Source organism: Haliotis asinina, chromosome 14 (assembly GCF_037392515.1).
Source record: "Haliotis asinina isolate JCU_RB_2024 chromosome 14, JCU_Hal_asi_v2, whole genome shotgun sequence".
Classification (NCBI taxonomy): domain Eukaryota; kingdom Metazoa; phylum Mollusca; class Gastropoda; order Lepetellida; family Haliotidae; genus Haliotis; species Haliotis asinina.
Genome location: NC_090293.1, coordinates 31,247,752 through 31,265,398, shown reverse-complemented (window position 1 = coordinate 31,265,398; position 17,647 = coordinate 31,247,752). Strand labels below are relative to the sequence as shown.

General features: G+C 39.3%; 17 non-coding genes across 17 annotated transcripts; all 17 read left to right on the top strand.

Moving 5' to 3' along the window:
• Nucleotides 1–6,019: 6,019 nt before the first annotated feature.
• On the top strand, nucleotides 6,020–6,091 carry Trnae-cuc (transfer RNA glutamic acid (anticodon CUC)). Its single transcript has one exon. It is a non-coding gene; the product is annotated as a tRNA-Glu (tRNA).
• A 649-nt stretch (nucleotides 6,092–6,740) lies between these two features.
• Nucleotides 6,741–6,812, top strand: Trnae-cuc (transfer RNA glutamic acid (anticodon CUC)). Its single transcript has one exon. It is a non-coding gene; the product is annotated as a tRNA-Glu (tRNA).
• A 621-nt stretch (nucleotides 6,813–7,433) lies between these two features.
• On the top strand, nucleotides 7,434–7,505 carry Trnae-cuc (transfer RNA glutamic acid (anticodon CUC)). Its single transcript has one exon. It is a non-coding gene; the product is annotated as a tRNA-Glu (tRNA).
• A 649-nt stretch (nucleotides 7,506–8,154) lies between these two features.
• Nucleotides 8,155–8,226, top strand: Trnae-cuc (transfer RNA glutamic acid (anticodon CUC)). The gene has a single exon. It is a non-coding gene; the product is annotated as a tRNA-Glu (tRNA).
• A 622-nt stretch (nucleotides 8,227–8,848) lies between these two features.
• Trnae-cuc (transfer RNA glutamic acid (anticodon CUC)) lies at nucleotides 8,849–8,920 on the top strand. Its single transcript has one exon. It is a non-coding gene; the product is annotated as a tRNA-Glu (tRNA).
• A 649-nt stretch (nucleotides 8,921–9,569) lies between these two features.
• Trnae-cuc (transfer RNA glutamic acid (anticodon CUC)) lies at nucleotides 9,570–9,641 on the top strand. The gene has a single exon. It is a non-coding gene; the product is annotated as a tRNA-Glu (tRNA).
• Nucleotides 9,642–10,262: 621 nt separating this feature from the next.
• Nucleotides 10,263–10,334, top strand: Trnae-cuc (transfer RNA glutamic acid (anticodon CUC)). Its single transcript has one exon. It is a non-coding gene; the product is annotated as a tRNA-Glu (tRNA).
• A 649-nt stretch (nucleotides 10,335–10,983) lies between these two features.
• On the top strand, nucleotides 10,984–11,055 carry Trnae-cuc (transfer RNA glutamic acid (anticodon CUC)). The gene has a single exon. It is a non-coding gene; the product is annotated as a tRNA-Glu (tRNA).
• A 621-nt stretch (nucleotides 11,056–11,676) lies between these two features.
• On the top strand, nucleotides 11,677–11,748 carry Trnae-cuc (transfer RNA glutamic acid (anticodon CUC)). Its single transcript has one exon. It is a non-coding gene; the product is annotated as a tRNA-Glu (tRNA).
• A 649-nt stretch (nucleotides 11,749–12,397) lies between these two features.
• Trnae-cuc (transfer RNA glutamic acid (anticodon CUC)) lies at nucleotides 12,398–12,469 on the top strand. The gene has a single exon. It is a non-coding gene; the product is annotated as a tRNA-Glu (tRNA).
• A 621-nt stretch (nucleotides 12,470–13,090) lies between these two features.
• Nucleotides 13,091–13,162, top strand: Trnae-cuc (transfer RNA glutamic acid (anticodon CUC)). The gene has a single exon. It is a non-coding gene; the product is annotated as a tRNA-Glu (tRNA).
• Nucleotides 13,163–13,811: 649 nt separating this feature from the next.
• Nucleotides 13,812–13,883, top strand: Trnae-cuc (transfer RNA glutamic acid (anticodon CUC)). The gene has a single exon. It is a non-coding gene; the product is annotated as a tRNA-Glu (tRNA).
• Nucleotides 13,884–14,504: 621 nt separating this feature from the next.
• Trnae-cuc (transfer RNA glutamic acid (anticodon CUC)) lies at nucleotides 14,505–14,576 on the top strand. The gene has a single exon. It is a non-coding gene; the product is annotated as a tRNA-Glu (tRNA).
• Nucleotides 14,577–15,226: 650 nt separating this feature from the next.
• Trnae-cuc (transfer RNA glutamic acid (anticodon CUC)) lies at nucleotides 15,227–15,298 on the top strand. The gene has a single exon. It is a non-coding gene; the product is annotated as a tRNA-Glu (tRNA).
• A 621-nt stretch (nucleotides 15,299–15,919) lies between these two features.
• Trnae-cuc (transfer RNA glutamic acid (anticodon CUC)) lies at nucleotides 15,920–15,991 on the top strand. The gene has a single exon. It is a non-coding gene; the product is annotated as a tRNA-Glu (tRNA).
• Nucleotides 15,992–16,641: 650 nt separating this feature from the next.
• On the top strand, nucleotides 16,642–16,713 carry Trnae-cuc (transfer RNA glutamic acid (anticodon CUC)). Its single transcript has one exon. It is a non-coding gene; the product is annotated as a tRNA-Glu (tRNA).
• A 620-nt stretch (nucleotides 16,714–17,333) lies between these two features.
• Trnae-cuc (transfer RNA glutamic acid (anticodon CUC)) lies at nucleotides 17,334–17,405 on the top strand. The gene has a single exon. It is a non-coding gene; the product is annotated as a tRNA-Glu (tRNA).
• The last annotated feature ends 242 nt before the right edge of the window (nucleotides 17,406–17,647 follow it).

Genomic DNA, 17,647 nt, shown 5'->3' with positions numbered 1-17,647 from the left:
AATATAAATGAAGCATGTGTCGTCATCCATATGAACTATCATATAATAACATATGCATACATATCATTACATCAAATACATCTAAAGTATAAGTAAACATGAAAAACAGAATTATGGTTTGTTGTGTCTGACTAACTCTTTGTAGAAACACTGAACATTTGTGAGAAGGTTTTTGACAAGTTAATTAGTTTCCTGTTAAAAAATTAAAAATCAAGCTTTGTGTTTTATGATAAAATCGTGGACGGATTCAACTATTTTCTGGTTTTCACAGTGAATAAGTTCTTTTCCGTTCACCGAAGTCATCATAGACCACAGTGAGAAAAGGTCGATCTTCAAGCAGTAATGAAGACCATGATAGCGTATGGAGTACGTGTATGTTGGTCATCTCCTCCGTTACCCCCTCCCCGAATCCACACCCCACCAGGGCGTGTAGCACTTGTCTCGGTGGATAAAAAGGGACTCCTATAACCCCATATACCCCTAATCACAATGCTATAATTTGTCGTTTTTGAGTATCCGGTTTTGTGTATTCTGTAATATTGCATAGTACTGGTGAAGTGTTAATCAAAGCAATATTTTGCTTGCTAAACGAACCACATTCTTTGAGAATCAAAATATGTTTTAAGCACATTTCCAAAATTGAAATGCAGCATGCACACAATAACTAAATTGGAAGGAATATCGTGCCGGACAAGGTTTTCCAGAGCACCTGCACATAAATGTCAATGTCTTTCAAATACTAATATGTGCAGGTCTTGCAAAAGGACAAAGCAGGTATGCTTGACAAAGTTCGTGCAAAGGAGGTTTATACACAACACCAAAACCAACCGGTCAGCTCGACGCCTTATAAAACAATCAATTCGAGATTTCCTTTGAATGTGAGATATTTGGCTGCGCGTCTTGCGCAATCAGTCTTTTTCATCCATATACACTCACGAACACCTGTTCATTTCAAAGCTGGTGTCCCCTAATGACCAAATGTGATCCATGGATGAATTTTGTATATGACAAGTAAAATACACTTGAAAGCGGCAGCTGTTATACTCCAATAAACAAGACCAGCGGACGAGACATGACTTTTTCGGCGCAAATTGTCGTAGGCGCTTTGCGGAAATTACGTAAGGGAACGCGGAAGACACAGAAAGCGTCATCGTTCCGCTCAGTTTCCATTGTCTTTGCGAGTTATGCTGAGATACTCAACAAACTGAGATAAAAGTCAAAATGATGAAAAAGTGGAAATCAGTGTGTGGATTAGAAATTGGAAATCACTCATGAAGCCTCTGACAAAGTAATATCTGTTCAGGTCATGATCATTTGGAAAAAAATACGAAAGTTCTGTGGATATACAACTTCTTATAAGGTTCTTATAAGCAGCATTTCGGCGTAGCTGTTAAACTCGTTATCAAGAAAGGGATATCTTACAGGTAGTCCTGTAAGTTAAACCTTTGTTTTGGGTCGAGGTCAAAATCATTTGGTGTAGTGACAACGGTGTTGTTTTATGGGATTAGACACGGATTTTCTATAAAAAAGGTAAAATATGTGTCCTCAGGAAACGAAATAAGACACATGTACCAGAATGTAAGTGGATCCATGTTAGCGAGTTCAATCAGTGACTTCAGTTAATAAAATTGGGCTTTCAGTTCACCCCTTCCATTAGTAATGAGTTATTTAGTTTCTTGGTAAAATTGCTTCCAAGGTGAATGTTGAAAATGACAGTTTTCAGGATCATTTTAACAACTTCAGTTATGACAATCAGTTATGGCTTCAGTAAAGCTGCTATGCTTCACGTTTCGTCCTACCTATTTTACGGGAAGATACCTTTGTGTAAACAGCTATATGTTCATTTTGAGAACTGGTAAAAAGGGAGAATATATCTCGTGAAAATGAATTTTGAAAGACTGCAGATCAACAGTTCAGTTGTCTCAACAACATCATTTCTAAAATACTTAGAGACCACAATCACGAAAGCCAAAGTAAATCTATTCGAGTGTAGCAAAAATAGTGAAAATTTATTTTAAAAAAATAGAAAAGTAAACGCAAACTCAATCTTGATTACATAACGTATACCTCATAGCCCGATATAATGATTGCACATTAATAGTATGGATACGTTAATCTATAGTTTAAACTAATCTCCTCAAGTAATCGGGACTGGATTGGCAAGCATAAACATGCATATCAATGCCTCTCCATACCAATAATATAATTACATAGCATACATGATAACAACACTTCATGTTCCGTTCGTCAAACGTCAGAATAGATTTACAGTTATCAAAGCAGACTAACAGGCCCACTAACAGTAAAAAGACAAAACAAAACAAAAACAAATAAATTAATAAATCCAAATGAATGGAATGGAATGGAATACTAAAAACCACCAAAATATGCACGCCCCCTTTAAAAGGGTAGAGTGCAAAAGTGGCAAACCGGTAAAATATGCCAAGATTCAAACTCAAAACTATACAATCGTATTTTACTCGATAAATCAGAATGGTCTCAATGTCATAATGTGGGTAGTTACAAATCGAAGCAAAATATTGTACATATATGTATCATGAAATAATAATTTATCAACTGAATAATACATAAAAAATACTCTTATGATATGTACATGTATAACATCACATTTGAGTAAAAAAAATGCATGCGTTGAGCTTGTTAGATGTTTTAAAGATTCATGGAAGAGGTAGAAAAGGGCACCCCCACTTGGCAACTTGGGAGCAGAGAGACACCACGGTTCAGTGGTTACAGCTATAGGGCCTTCTGTGCTCTCTGCTCAATATATTAAGGGTGGTGATGTAGATGAAGGTTACGCAGGAAAAGTAGGTGATGTGGGTATACTACGTCAACAGGCAGCTGTGCAGTCAACCAGATAGTTTGTTGTTTTAACCTGTCTGACAATTGTTACGCCTGACCAGGGAGACAATAACAAGCTGATGTTAACACATGTGATCTAACGATAGTTTTGCGTTCTTTAGCATGTTTTGGAAGGGATGGCCGTGGTGTATCATTTATTCTTTCATTCATTCACATATGTACTTCTTTCTTTTATTATTTCTTTCATTCATTCACATATACTTCTTGCTCTTCATTCATTCATTCATTCATTCATTCATTGTAAGATTTCGACTGATACAGTAAACTGGCTGAAGTACTGTTAAACGCGGCCTAAGTTGCGATGGAGACGAATCAGGTCACTGTGTGCATTGGAGCATGAGGAGGCGCATACTAATTAGTACAATTGGTAAAGAAAACAAGCGAGTGACCTACCCCTGTTGTAGATTATTTCTGGTCTGACAAATAGGAGAATACCCCATAAAACCTCGGACGAAGAAAAGCCGGGACGGGCAAACGGGAATTACTAAAAATGGGGACCACACTATTAAAACGAAACATGCTAAACTGGGTAGGTACACTTAAAACTACTAGGTAGGTACATTTGGTGAATGTCAGTGGAATTGACAAGACATATTTCAATACAGTTTAAAGATTTGACAACACTGTTTATTAATGTGTCCCAGCATAGTCACTGGAGTTTGGTCACTCTTGATTAGGGCTTTCACAAATAACTTCAACTTCATAGATATAGGTTGAATTTTGGTGTATTTATAGAAGACCTAAATTCAAAAGAATCTCAAGGCTTAGTATTCTAAGTGTATTGTATATGTTGCTGGAAGTAAAGCTCTGTGTTCGGGACCCGTGAAGATCTGGAGTAGAAGAGGGCTTCAACAACCCATGCTTGCCATAAAAGGCGACTATGCTTGTCGTAAGAGGTGACTAACGGGATCGGGTGGTCAGGCTCGCTGACTTTTGCTGACACATGTCATCAGTTCCCAATTGTGCAGGTAGATGCTCATGCTGTTGATCACTGGATTGTCTGATCCAAACTCGATTATCTACAAACCGCCGCCATATTGCTGGGATATTGCTGAGGGCGACAAAAAACTAAACTCACGAAATTAAACTGAATTTTCACTAGAATTTCATCTATTTTTAAACCATATGTTTGAAAAATAAAGAAAACGAGCAAACGAAAATATTTTCGTCCTCGAGAGAGATTAGTCGAATTAAGACCGGAATGATTTCATTTTTCACTTATGATTTCATTTTTCACTTATAAACACACTTTCATTCATAAATTTACAACCCCCAAGACAATAAAAAAAAAACTATGAAAATTTAAGTGGAAATCCAGATTCTTGTACTTGTTACAAATTATCAGAATTAAGTCAAAATGAGTTGAATTTTATGCCATGATACTTACAAATATATCCTCATTCATTTACAAAATCCAAAACACAGGAAAAGATGTATTTTGAGTAAATGTGATTATTCTGGCATATTTTTTAAAAATCTTCCTGAATTCGCAAAAGTAAGTCAAAATCAGTTGAATTTTGTGTCATGATACTCATAATGGCACTTTCATACATTTACATCCTCCAAAACATTAGAAAAGATGTATTTGGAGTGAAAAGGAAATATTTTCGCTCATGGGCCCAATGTTTTTCGCCCATGGGCGAGATATTTTTGAAAATCGGTCTCAATTAGCAGAATTAAGTCATAATGAGTTGGATTTTGTGCCATGATACTCATATATATATCCTCATTCATTTACACCTCCAAACCACAGGAAAAGATGTATTTTGAGTGAAGGCAAATATTCTCGCCCATGGGTCAAAATGTCTTTCTCCCATGGGCGAGAGTTTTCAAAATTGCTCTCATTTAGAGGAATTAAGTCAAAATGAGTTGAAATTTCTGTCATGATACTCATAAATGTACTTTCATTCATTTACATCCTCCAAATATTGGAAAAGATGTGTTTGGGGTAAAAGGAAATATTCTCGCCCATGGGCCAAAATGTTTTTCACCCATGGGTGAGATTTTGTTAAATAGCTCTAAATTAACGGAATTAATTCAAAATGAGTGGAATTTTGTGACATGATACTTATGAACATACTTTCATCCATTCACAACCTCCACAACATGGGAAAAGGTGTATTTTGAGTAAAAGTAAATATTCTCACCCATGGGCCAAATAGTTTTCGCCCATGGGCGAGGCGTTTTGAAAAATCACTTTAAATTAGCCGAATTAAGTCAAAATAAGCTTAATTGTGTGTCAAGACACTAATAAATACACGTTGATTCATTGAAAAGCTGCAAAGCCTGGAAAAACATGTAGTTTCAATGAAATTAATTATTCTCGTCCATGGGCCAATATGTTTTTCACCCATGGGCGAGATTTTTTTAAATTGCTGTCAGTTAGCAGAGTCAAGTCACAACAAGCTGAAATTTGTGTCATGATACTTATTAACATTTTTTCATTCATTTACAACCTCCAAAACATTTATTCTGTATGAAATTAAACACTTTCGCCCATGGGCCTACCCATTGGCCACTGTTCGCCCATGGGCGTGCCCATGGGCGAGCGAGTTTAAATTTTGATTTTTTTGAAAAAAAATTTTTTCATTTTTTCATCCTTAGTACATATACATAACAGCTGCTTGTTTAATTTTGCGAAATCGCTTGTGAGAGAGTGGCCACAGTGCTGAGAGTTTCTGGACTTTTGTGAGTCCAGAATTAAACACAAAAAAGCATCTCGGCACTCCGATTGTCCCATAAATAAGTGAAAAGGCATATTTGAGACTCACCAATATTGAGGAGTATTTCAGCATCAATTGCTGTACGTGTCATACTACAAAATGAAATCCTCCGAATAAAATCCATGCCTTCTCTGTCCTGGACAAGAGTAGACTCGGCGGGTTCCTTGCTTAATTTGGCACATGCAACATGAGTGTCTCATGGCAATGTGGAAGCCACAGCTATTATTCATTCCAAGGGTGAACTGCACCCAAGCCTTCCTCTACAATTAATTCATTTACGATTGAAACTATATTGGAAGTAAGAAAAGAGAGACAGAAGGAAGAGTGCATGGGTAAGTGTCATCTAGGAAATATCACGTTGTGGCAACATGTTCCTACTTGAAGCAATACCTTGCTCCATCCCTAACATTGCAAGGTCCCAGGTGGTCTAGTGGTTAGGATTTGGCGCTCTCACCGCCACGGCCGGGGTTCGATTCCCCGTCTGGGAAGTACATTTTTCGCATATTTCTTTCTCAGCATTTATCAACTCCTCCTCACGTTTCATTCAGTTCAGCCAGAATTTCACTTTGCCTCTTTTTTTCGCAAGAAAACTAAGCCCAAACACTGTCACTGTAAAGGACGTCCACACAGTTCTTATATACAATTAACACTTGCACATCATAAGTATATATTTGTGTACATCCTTACTTTTGACAATGTGTAGACTCATTCTTATCTTGTGTGTCATTGTTGTACTGTTCTGTGTAGACTTTATGTTGTGTGTCATTGTTTTACTGATTTATCAATGGACATTTTGTAAATATACCTATGTGCATGTGTATAGTAAGTGAGTGCGTATTTCCTACATGCAAGGTAAACAACATTGCTGTCAATGTATATAAAATACTAAGTAAATGTCATATATGCGAGAGTGCGCCTTGTTATTAGATAGGACAAATTGTATGGATAACTTGTTGGAGTGGCATGTTATTAGATGACTAAAAGTCTAAATCATTCTTCATTTCAATGTAAGGCGAAGAGACTTATACTCTTCACTGTCGTTGTTTCAAAGGGGCAGTTCTGTTCCATTTATGGGTGTGACCTTGCCCTGATTTTCGAAGAGACATGTCAATCTTATGTCCAGATATACCATCAGTGTCCCAGGTGGTCTAGTGGTTAGGATTTGGCGCTCTCACCGCCACGGCCGGGGTTCGATTCCCCGTCTGGGAAGTAACTTTTTTCCATTTTAAGATTTGGGAATAATTTGTCTGGAGTCAGCCACAACGCCTTAATTGCTCTACATTGTATGTATTGCCCTCACTCTACAACATACGTAACAACACACCTAAATGCTACTTTGCTATCTAGTTCCATTGGAGGAAAGGTGTACTGTTCACATACTTCACTTCGCTATAAACACAAAAAAGCATCTCGGCACTCCGATTGTCCCATAAATAAGTGAAAAGGCATATTTGAGACTCACCAATATTGAGGAGTATTTCAGCATCAATTGCTGTACGTGTCATACTACAAAATGAAATCCTCCGAATAAAATCCATGCCTTCTCTGTCCTGGACAAGAGTAGACTCGGCGGGTTCCTTGCTTAATTTGGCACATGCAACATGAGTGTCTCATGGCAATGTGGAAGCCACAGCTATTATTCATTCCAAGGGTGAACTGCACCCCAGCCTTCCTCTACAATTAATTCATTTACGATTGAAACTATATTGGAAGTAAGAAAAGAAAGACAGAAGGAAAAGTGCATGGGTAAGTGTCATCTAGGAAATATCACGTTGTGGCAACATGTTCCTACTTGAAGCAATACCTTGCTCCATCCCTAACATTGCAAGGTCCCAGGTGGTCTAGTGGTTAGGATTTGGCGCTCTCACCGCCACGGCCGGGGTTCGATTCCCCGTCTGGGAAGTACATTTTTCGCATATTTTTTTCTCAGTATTTATCAACTCCTCCTCACGTTTCATTCAGTTCAGCCGGAATTTCACTTTGCCTCTTTTTTTCGCAAGAAAACTAAGCCCAAACACTGTCACTGTAAAGGACGTCCACACAGTTCTTATATACAATTAACACTTGCACATCATAAGTATATATTTGTGTACATTCTTACTTTTGACAATGTGTAGACTCATTCTTATCTTGTGTGTCATTGTTGTACTGTTCTGTGTAGACTTTATGTTGTGTGTCATTGTTTTACTGATTTATCAATGGACATTTTGTAAATATACCTATGTGCATGTGTATAGTAAGTGAGTGCGTATTTCCTACATGCAAGGTAAACAACATTGCTGTCAATGTATATAAAATACTAAGTAAATGTCATATATGCGAGAGTGCGCCTTGTTATTAGATAGGACAAATTGTATGGATAACTTGTTGGAGTGGCATGTTATTAGATGACTAAAAGTCTAAATCATTCTTCATTTCAATGTAAGGCGAAGAGACTTATACTCTTCACTGTCGTTGTTTCAAAGGGGCAGTTCTGTTCCATTTATGGATGTGACCTTGCCCTGATTTTCGAAGAGACATGTCAGTCTTGTGTCCAGATATACCATCAGTGTCCCAGGTGGTCTAGTGGTTAGGATTTGGCGCTCTCACCGCCACGGCCGGGGTTCGATTCCCCGTCTGGGAAGTAACTTTTTTTCCATTTTAAGATTTGGGAATAATTTGTCTGGAGTCAGCCACAACGCCTTAATTGCTCTACATTGTGTGTATTGCCCTCACTCTACAACATACGTAACAACACACCTAAATGCTACTTTGCTATCTAGTTCCATTGGAGGAAAGGTGTACTGTTCACATACTTCACTTCGCTATAAACACAAAAAAGCATCTCGGCACTCCGATTGTCCCATAAATAAGTGAAAAGGCATATTTGAGACTCACCAATATTGAGGAGTATTTCAGCATCAATTGCTGTACGTGTCATACTACAAAATGAAATCCTCCGAATAAAATCCATGCCTTCTCTGTCCTGGACAAGAGTAGACTCGGCGGGTTCCTTGCTTAATTTGGCACATGCAACATGAGTGTCTCATGGCAATGTGGAAGCCACAGCTATTATTCATTCCAAGGGTGAACTGCACCCAAGCCTTCCTCTACAATTAATTCATTTACGATTGAAACTATATTGGAAGTAAGAAAAGAGAGACAGAAGGAAGAGTGCATGGGTAAGTGTCATCTAGGAAATATCACGTTGTGGCAACATGTTCCTACTTGAAGCAATACCTTGCTCCATCCCTAACATTGCAAGGTCCCAGGTGGTCTAGTGGTTAGGATTTGGCGCTCTCACCGCCACGGCCGGGGTTCGATTCCCCGTCTGGGAAGTACATTTTTCGCATATTTTTTTCTCAGTATTTATCAACTCCTCCTCACGTTTCATTCAGTTCAGCCGGAATTTCACTTTGCCTCTTTTTTTCGCAAGAAAACTAAGCCCAAACACTGTCACTGTAAAGGACGTCCACACAGTTCTTATATACAATTAACACTTGCACATCATAAGTATATATTTGTGTACATTCTTACTTTTGACAATGTGTAGACTCATTCTTATCTTGTGTGTCATTGTTGTACTGTTCTGTGTAGACTTTATGTTGTGTGTCATTGTTTTACTGATTTATCAATGGACATTTTGTAAATATACCTATGTGCATGTGTATAGTAAGTGAGTGCGTATTTCCTACATGCAAGGTAAACAACATTGCTGTCAATGTATATAAAATACTAAGTAAATGTCATATATGCGAGAGTGCGCCTTGTTATTAGATAGGACAAATTGTATGGATAACTTGTTGGAGTGGCATGTTATTAGATGACTAAAAGTCTAAATCATTCTTCATTTCAATGTAAGGCGAAGAGACTTATACTCTTCACTGTCGTTGTTTCAAAGGGGCAGTTCTGTTCCATTTATGGATGTGACCTTGCCCTGATTTTCGAAGAGACATGTCAGTCTTGTGTCCAGATATACCATCAGTGTCCCAGGTGGTCTAGTGGTTAGGATTTGGCGCTCTCACCGCCACGGCCGGGGTTCGATTCCCCGTCTGGGAAGTAACTTTTTTCCATTTTAAGATTTGGGAATAATTTGTCTGGAGTCAGCCACAACGCCTTAATTGCTCTACATTGTGTGTATTGCCCTCACTCTACAACATACGTAACAACACACCTAAATGCTACTTTGCTATCTAGTTCCATTGGAGGAAAGGTGTACTGTTCACATACTTCACTTCGCTATAAACACAAAAAAGCATCTCGGCACTCCGATTGTCCCATAAATAAGTGAAAAGGCATATTTGAGACTCACCAATATTGAGGAGTATTTCAGCATCAATTGCTGTACGTGTCATACTACAAAATGAAATCCTCCGAATAAAATCCATGCCTTCTCTGTCCTGGACAAGAGTAGACTCGGCGGGTTCCTTGCTTAATTTGGCACATGCAACATGAGTGTCTCATGGCAATGTGGAAGCCACAGCTATTATTCATTCCAAGGGTGAACTGCACCCCAGCCTTCCTCTACAATTAATTCATTTACGATTGAAACTATATTGGAAGTAAGAAAAGAAAGACAGAAGGAAAAGTGCATGGGTAAGTGTCATCTAGGAAATATCACGTTGTGGCAACATGTTCCTACTTGAAGCAATACCTTGCTCCATCCCTAACATTGCAAGGTCCCAGGTGGTCTAGTGGTTAGGATTTGGCGCTCTCACCGCCACGGCCGGGGTTCGATTCCCCGTCTGGGAAGTACATTTTTCGCATATTTTTTTCTCAGTATTTATCAACTCCTCCTCACGTTTCATTCAGTTCAGCCGGAATTTCACTTTGCCTCTTTTTTTCGCAAGAAAACTAAGCGCAAACACTGTCACTGTAAAGGACGTCCACACAGTTCGTATATACAGTTAACACTTGCACATCATAAGTATATATTTGTGTACATCCTTACTTTCGACAATGTGTAGACTCATTCTTATCTTGTGTGTCATTGTTGTGCTGTTCTGTGTAGACTTTGTGTTGTGCGTCATTGTTTTACTGATTTATCAATGGACATTTTGTAAATATACCTATGTGCATGTGTATAGTAAGTGAGTGCGTATTTCCTACATGCAAGGTAAACAACATTGCTGTCAATGTATATAAAATACTAAGTAAATGTCATATATGCGAGAGTGCGCCTTATTATTAGATAGGACAAATTGTATGGATAACTTGTTGGAGTGGCATGTTATTAGATGACTAAAAGTCTAAATCATTCTTCATTTCAATGTAAGGCGAAGAGACTTATACTCTTCACTGTCGTTGTTTCAAAGGGGCAGTTCTGTTCCATTTATGGATGTGACCGTGCCCTGATTTTCGAAGAGACATGTCAATCTTATGTCCAGATATACCATCAGTGTCCCAGGTGGTCTAGTGGTTAGGATTTGGCGCTCTCACCGCCACGGCCGGGGTTCGATTCCCCGTCTGGGAAGTAACTTTTTTCCATTTTAAGATTTGGGAATAATTTGACTGGAGTCAGCCACAACGCCTTAATTGCTCTACATTGTGTGTATTGCCCTCACTCTACAACATACGTAACAACACACCTAAATACTACTTTGCTATCTAGTTCCATTGGAGGAAAGGTGTACTGTTCACATACTTCACTTCGCTATAAACACAAAAAAGCATCTCGGCACTCCGATTGTCCCATAAATAAGTGAAAAGGCATATTTGAGACTCACCAATATTGAAGAATATTTCAGCATCAATTGCTGTACGTGTCATACTACAAAATGAAATCCTCCGAATAAAATCCATGCCTTCTCTGTCCTGGACAAGAGTAGACTCGGCGGGTTCCTTGCTTAATTTGGCACATGCAACATGAGTGTCTCATGGCAATGTGGAAGCCACAGCTATTATTCATTCCAAGGGTGAACTGCACCCAAGCCTTCCTCTACAATTAATTCATTTACGATTGAAACTATATTGGAAGTAAGAAAAGAGAGACAGAAGGAAGAGTGCATGGGTAAGTGTCATCTAGGAAATATCACGTTGTGGCAACATGTTCCTACTTGAAGCAATACCTTGCTCCATCCCTAACATTGCAAGGTCCCAGGTGGTCTAGTGGTTAGGATTTGGCGCTCTCACCGCCACGGCCGGGGTTCGATTCCCCGTCTGGGAAGTACATTTCTCGCATATTTTTTTCTCAGTATTTATCAACTCCTCCTCACGTTTCATTCAGTTCAGCCGGAATTTCACTTTGCCTCTTTTTTTCGCAAGAAAACTAAGCCCAAACACTGTCACTGTAAAGGACGTCCACACAGTTCTTATATACAATTAACACTTGCACATCATAAGTATATATTTGTGTACATTCTTACTTTTGACAATGTGTAGACTCATTCTTATCTTGTGTGTCATTGTTGTGTTGTTCTGTGTAGACTTTGTGTTGTGCGTCATTGCTTTACTGATTTATCAATGGACATTTTGTAAATATACCTATGTGCATGTGTATAGTAAGTGAGTGCGTATTTCCTACATGCAAGGTAAACAACATTGCTGTCAATGTATATAAAATACTAAGTAAATGTCATATATGCGAGAGTGCGCCTTGTTATTAGATAGGACAAATTGTATGGATAACTTGTTGGAGTGGCATGTTATTAGATGACTAAAAGTCTAAATCATTCTTCATTTCAATGTAAGGCGAAGAGACTTATACTCTTCACTGTCGTTGTTTCAAAGGGGCAGTTCTGTTCCATTTATGGATGTGACCTTGCCCTGATTTTCGAAGAGACATGTCAGTCTTGTGTCCAGATATACCATCAGTGTCCCAGGTGGTCTAGTGGTTAGGATTTGGCGCTCTCACCGCCACGGCCGGGGTTCGATTCCCCGTCTGGGAAGTAACTTTTTTCCATTTTAAGATTTGGGAATAATTTGTCTGGAGTCAGCCACAACGCCTTAATTGCTCTACATTGTGTGTATTGCCCTCACTCTACAACATACGTAACAACACACCTAAATGCTACTTTGCTATCTAGTTCCATTGGAGGAAAGGTGTACTGTTCACATACTTCACTTCGCTATAAACACAAAAAAGCATCTCGGCACTCCGATTGTCCCATAAATAAGTGAAAAGGCATATTTGAGACTCACCAATATTGAGGAGTATTTCAGCATCAATTGCTGTACGTGTCATACTACAAAATGAAATCCTCCGAATAAAATCCATGCCTTCTCTGTCCTGGACAAGAGTAGACTCGGCGGGTTCCTTGCTTAATTTGGCACATGCAACATGAGTGTCTCATGGCAATGTGGAAGCCACAGCTATTATTCATTCCAAGGGTGAACTGCACCCCAGCCTTCCTCTACAATTAATTCATTTACGATTGAAACTATATTGGAAGTAAGAAAAGAAAGACAGAAGGAAAAGTGCATGGGTAAGTGTCATCTAGGAAATATCACGTTGTGGCAACATGTTCCTACTTGAAGCAATACCTTGCTCCATCCCTAACATTGCAAGGTCCCAGGTGGTCTAGTGGTTAGGATTTGGCGCTCTCACCGCCACGGCCGGGGTTCGATTCCCCGTCTGGGAAGTACATTTTTCGCATATTTTTTTCTCAGTATTTATCAACTCCTCCTCACGTTTCATTCAGTTCAGCCGGAATTTCACTTTGCCTCTTTTTTTCGCAAGAAAACTAAGCGCAAACACTGTCACTGTAAAGGACGTCCACACAGTTCGTATATACAGTTAACACTTGCACATCATAAGTATATATTTGTGTACATCCTTACTTTCGACAATGTGTAGACTCATTCTTATCTTGTGTGTCATTGTTGTGCTGTTCTGTGTAGACTTTGTGTTGTGCGTCATTGTTTTACTGATTTATCAATGGACATTTTGTAAATATACCTATGTGCATGTGTATAGTAAGTGAGTGCGTATTTCCTACATGCAAGGTAAACAACATTGCTGTCAATGTATATAAAATACTAAGTAAATGTCATATATGCGAGAGTGCGCCTTATTATTAGATAGGACAAATTGTATGGATAACTTGTTGGAGTGGCATGTTATTAGATGACTAAAAGTCTAAATCATTCTTCATTTCAATGTAAGGCGAAGAGACTTATACTCTTCACTGTCGTTGTTTCAAAGGGGCAGTTCTGTTCCATTTATGGATGTGACCGTGCCCTGATTTTCGAAGAGACATGTCAATCTTATGTCCAGATATACCATCAGTGTCCCAGGTGGTCTAGTGGTTAGGATTTGGCGCTCTCACCGCCACGGCCGGGGTTCGATTCCCCGTCTGGGAAGTAACTTTTTTCCATTTTAAGATTTGGGAATAATTTGGCTGGAGTCAGCCACAACGCCTTAATTGCTCTACATTGTGTGTATTGCCCTCACTCTACAACATACGTAACAACACACCTAAATACTACTTTGCTATCTAGTTCCATTGGAGGAAAGGTGTACTGTTCACATACTTCACTTCGCTATAAACACAAAAAAGCATCTCGGCACTCCGATTGTCCCATAAATAAGTGAAAAGGCATATTTGAGACTCACCAATATTGAAGAATATTTCAGCATCAATTGCTGTACGTGTCATACTACAAAATGAAATCCTCCGAATAAAATCCATGCCTTCTCTGTCCTGGACAAGAGGAGACTCGGCGGGTTCCTTGCTTAATTTGGCACATGCAACATGAGTGTCTCATGGCAATGTGGAAGCCACAGCTATTATTCATTCCAAGGGTGAACTGCACCCAAGCCTTCCTCTACAATTAATTCATTTACGATTGAAACTATATTGGAAGTAAGAAAAGAGAGACAGAAGGAAGAGTGCATGGGTAAGTGTCATCTAGGAAATATCACGTTGTGGCAACATGTTCCTACTTGAAGCAATACCTTGCTCCATCCCTAACATTGCAAGGTCCCAGGTGGTCTAGTGGTTAGGATTTGGCGCTCTCACCGCCACGGCCGGGGTTCGATTCCCCGTCTGGGAAGTACATTTTTCGCATATTTTTTTCTCAGTATTTATCAACTCCTCCTCACGTTTCATTCAGTTCAGCCGGAATTTCACTTTGCCTCTTTTTTTCGCAAGAAAACTAAGCCCAAACACTGTCACTGTAAAGGACGTCCACACAGTTCGTATATACAATTAACACTTGCACATCATAAGTATATATTTGTGTACATCCTTACTTTCGACAATGTGTAGACTCATTCTTATCTTGTGTGTCATTGTTGTGCTGTTCGGTGTAGACTTTATGTTGTGTGTCATTGTTTTACTGATTTATCAATGGACATTTTTGTAAATATACCTATGTGCATGTGTATAGTAAGTGAGTGCGTATTTCCTACATGCAAGGTAAACAACATTGCTGTCAATGTATATAAAATACTAAGTAAATGTCATATATGCGAGAGTGCGCCTTGTTATTAGATAGGACAAATTGTATGGATAACTTGTTGGAGTGGCATGTTATTAGATGACTAAAAGTCTAAATCATTCTTCATTTCAAAGTAAGGCGAAAAGACTTATACTCTTCACTGTCGTTGTTTCAAAGGGGCAGTTCTGTTCCATCTATGGATGTGACCTTGCCCTGATTTTCGAAGAGACATGTCAATCTTATGTCCAGATATACCATCAGTGTCCCAGGTGGTCTAGTGGTTAGGATTTGGCGCTCTCACCGCCACGGCCGGGGCTCGATTCCCCGTCTGGGAAGTAACTTTTTTCCATTTTAAGATTTGGGAATAATTTGTCTGGAGTCAGCCACAACGCCTTAATTGCTCTACATTGTGTGTATTGCCCTCACTCTACAACATACGTAACAACACACCTAAATACTACTTTGCTATCTAGTTCCATTGGAGGAAAGGTGTACTGTTCACATACTTCACTTCGCTATAAACACAAAAAAGCATCTCGGCACTCCGATTGTCCCATAAATAAGTGAAAAGGCATATTTGAGACTCACCAATATTGAGGAATATTTCAGCATCAATTGCTGTACGTGTCATACTACAAAATGAAATCCTCCGAATAAAATCCATGCCTTCTCTGTCCTGGACAAGAGTAGACTCGGCGGGTTCCTTGCTTAATTTGGCACATGCAACATGAGTGTCTCATGGCAATGTGGAAGCCACAGCTATTATTCATTCCAAGGGTGAACTGCACCCAAGCCTTCCTCTACAATTAATTCATTTACGATTGAAACTATATTGGAAGTAAGAAAAGAGAGACAGAAGGAAGAGTGCATGGGTAAGTGTCATCTAGGAAATATCACGTTGTGGCAACATGTTCCTACTTGAAGCAATACCTTGCTCCATCCCTAACATTGCAAGGTCCCAGGTGGTCTAGTGGTTAGGATTTGGCGCTCTCACCGCCACGGCCGGGGTTCGATTCCCCGTCTGGGAAGTACATTTTTCGCATATTTTTTTCTCAGTATTTATCAACTCCTCCTCACGTTTCATTCAGTTCAGCCGGAATTTCACTTTGCCTCTTTTTTTCGCAAGAAAACTAAGCCCAAACACTGTCACTGTAAAGGACGTCCACACAGTTCGTATATACAATTAACACTTGCACATCATAAGTATATATTTGTGTACATCCTTACTTTCGACAATGTGTAGACTCATTCTTATCTTGTGTGTCATTGTTGTGCTGTTCGGTGTAGACTTTATGTTGTGTGTCATTGTTTTACTGATTTATCAATGGACATTTTTGTAAATATACCTATGTGCATGTGTATAGTAAGTGAGTGCGTATTTCCTACATGCAAGGTAAACAACATTGCTGTCAATGTATATAAAATACTAAGTAAATGTCATATATGCGAGAGTGCGCCTTGTTATTAGATAGGACAAATTGTATGGATAACTTGTTGGAGTGGCATGTTATTAGATGACTAAAAGTCTAAATCATTCTTCATTTCAATGTAAGGCGAAGAGACTTATACTCTTCACTGTCGTTGTTTCAAAGGGGCAGTTCTGTTCCATCTATGGATGTGACCTTGCCCTGATTTTCGAAGAGACATGTCAATCTTATGTCCAGATATACCATCAGTGTCCCAGGTGGTCTAGTGGTTAGGATTTGGCGCTCTCACCGCCACGGCCGGGGCTCGATTCCCCGTCTGGGAAGTAACTTTTTTCCATTTTAAGATTTGGGAATAATTTGGCTGGAGTCAGCCACAACGCCTTAATTGCTCTACATTGTGTGTATTGCCCTCACTCTACAACATACGTAACAACACACCTAAATACTACTTTGCTATCTAGTTCCATTGGAGGAAAGGTGTACTGTTCACATACTTCACTTCGCTATAAACACAAAAAGCATCTCGGCACTCCGATTGTCCCATAAATAAGTGAAAAGGCATATTTGAGACTCACCAATATTGAGGAATATTTCAGCATCAATTGCTGTACGTGTCATACTACAAAATGAAATCCTCCGAATAAAATCCATGCCTTCTCTGTCCTGGACAAGAGTAGACTCGGCGGGTTCCTTGCTTAATTTGGCACATGCAACATGAGTGTCTCATGGCAATGTGGAAGCCACAGCTATTATTCATTCCAAGGGTGAACTGCACCCAAGCCTTCCTCTACAATTAATTCATTTACGATTGAAACTATATTGGAAGTAAGAAAAGAGAGACAGAAGGAAGAGTGCATGGGTAAGTGTCATCTAGGAAATATCACGTTGTGGCAACATGTTCCTACTTGAAGCAATACCTTGCTCCATCCCTAACATTGCAAGGTCCCAGGTGGTCTAGTGGTTAGGATTTGGCGCTCTCACCGCCACGGCCGGGGTTCGATTCCCCGTCTGGGAAGTACATTTCTCGCATATTTTTTTCTCAGTATTTATCAACTCCTCCTCACGTTTCATTCAGTTCAGCCGGAATTTCACTTTGCCTCTTTTTTTCGCAAGAAAACTAAGCCCAAACACTGTCACTGTAAAGGACGTCCACACAGTTCGTATATACAATTAACACTTGCACATCATAAGTATATATTTGTGTACATCCTTACTTTCGACAATGTGTAGACTCATTCTTATCTTGTGTGTCATTGT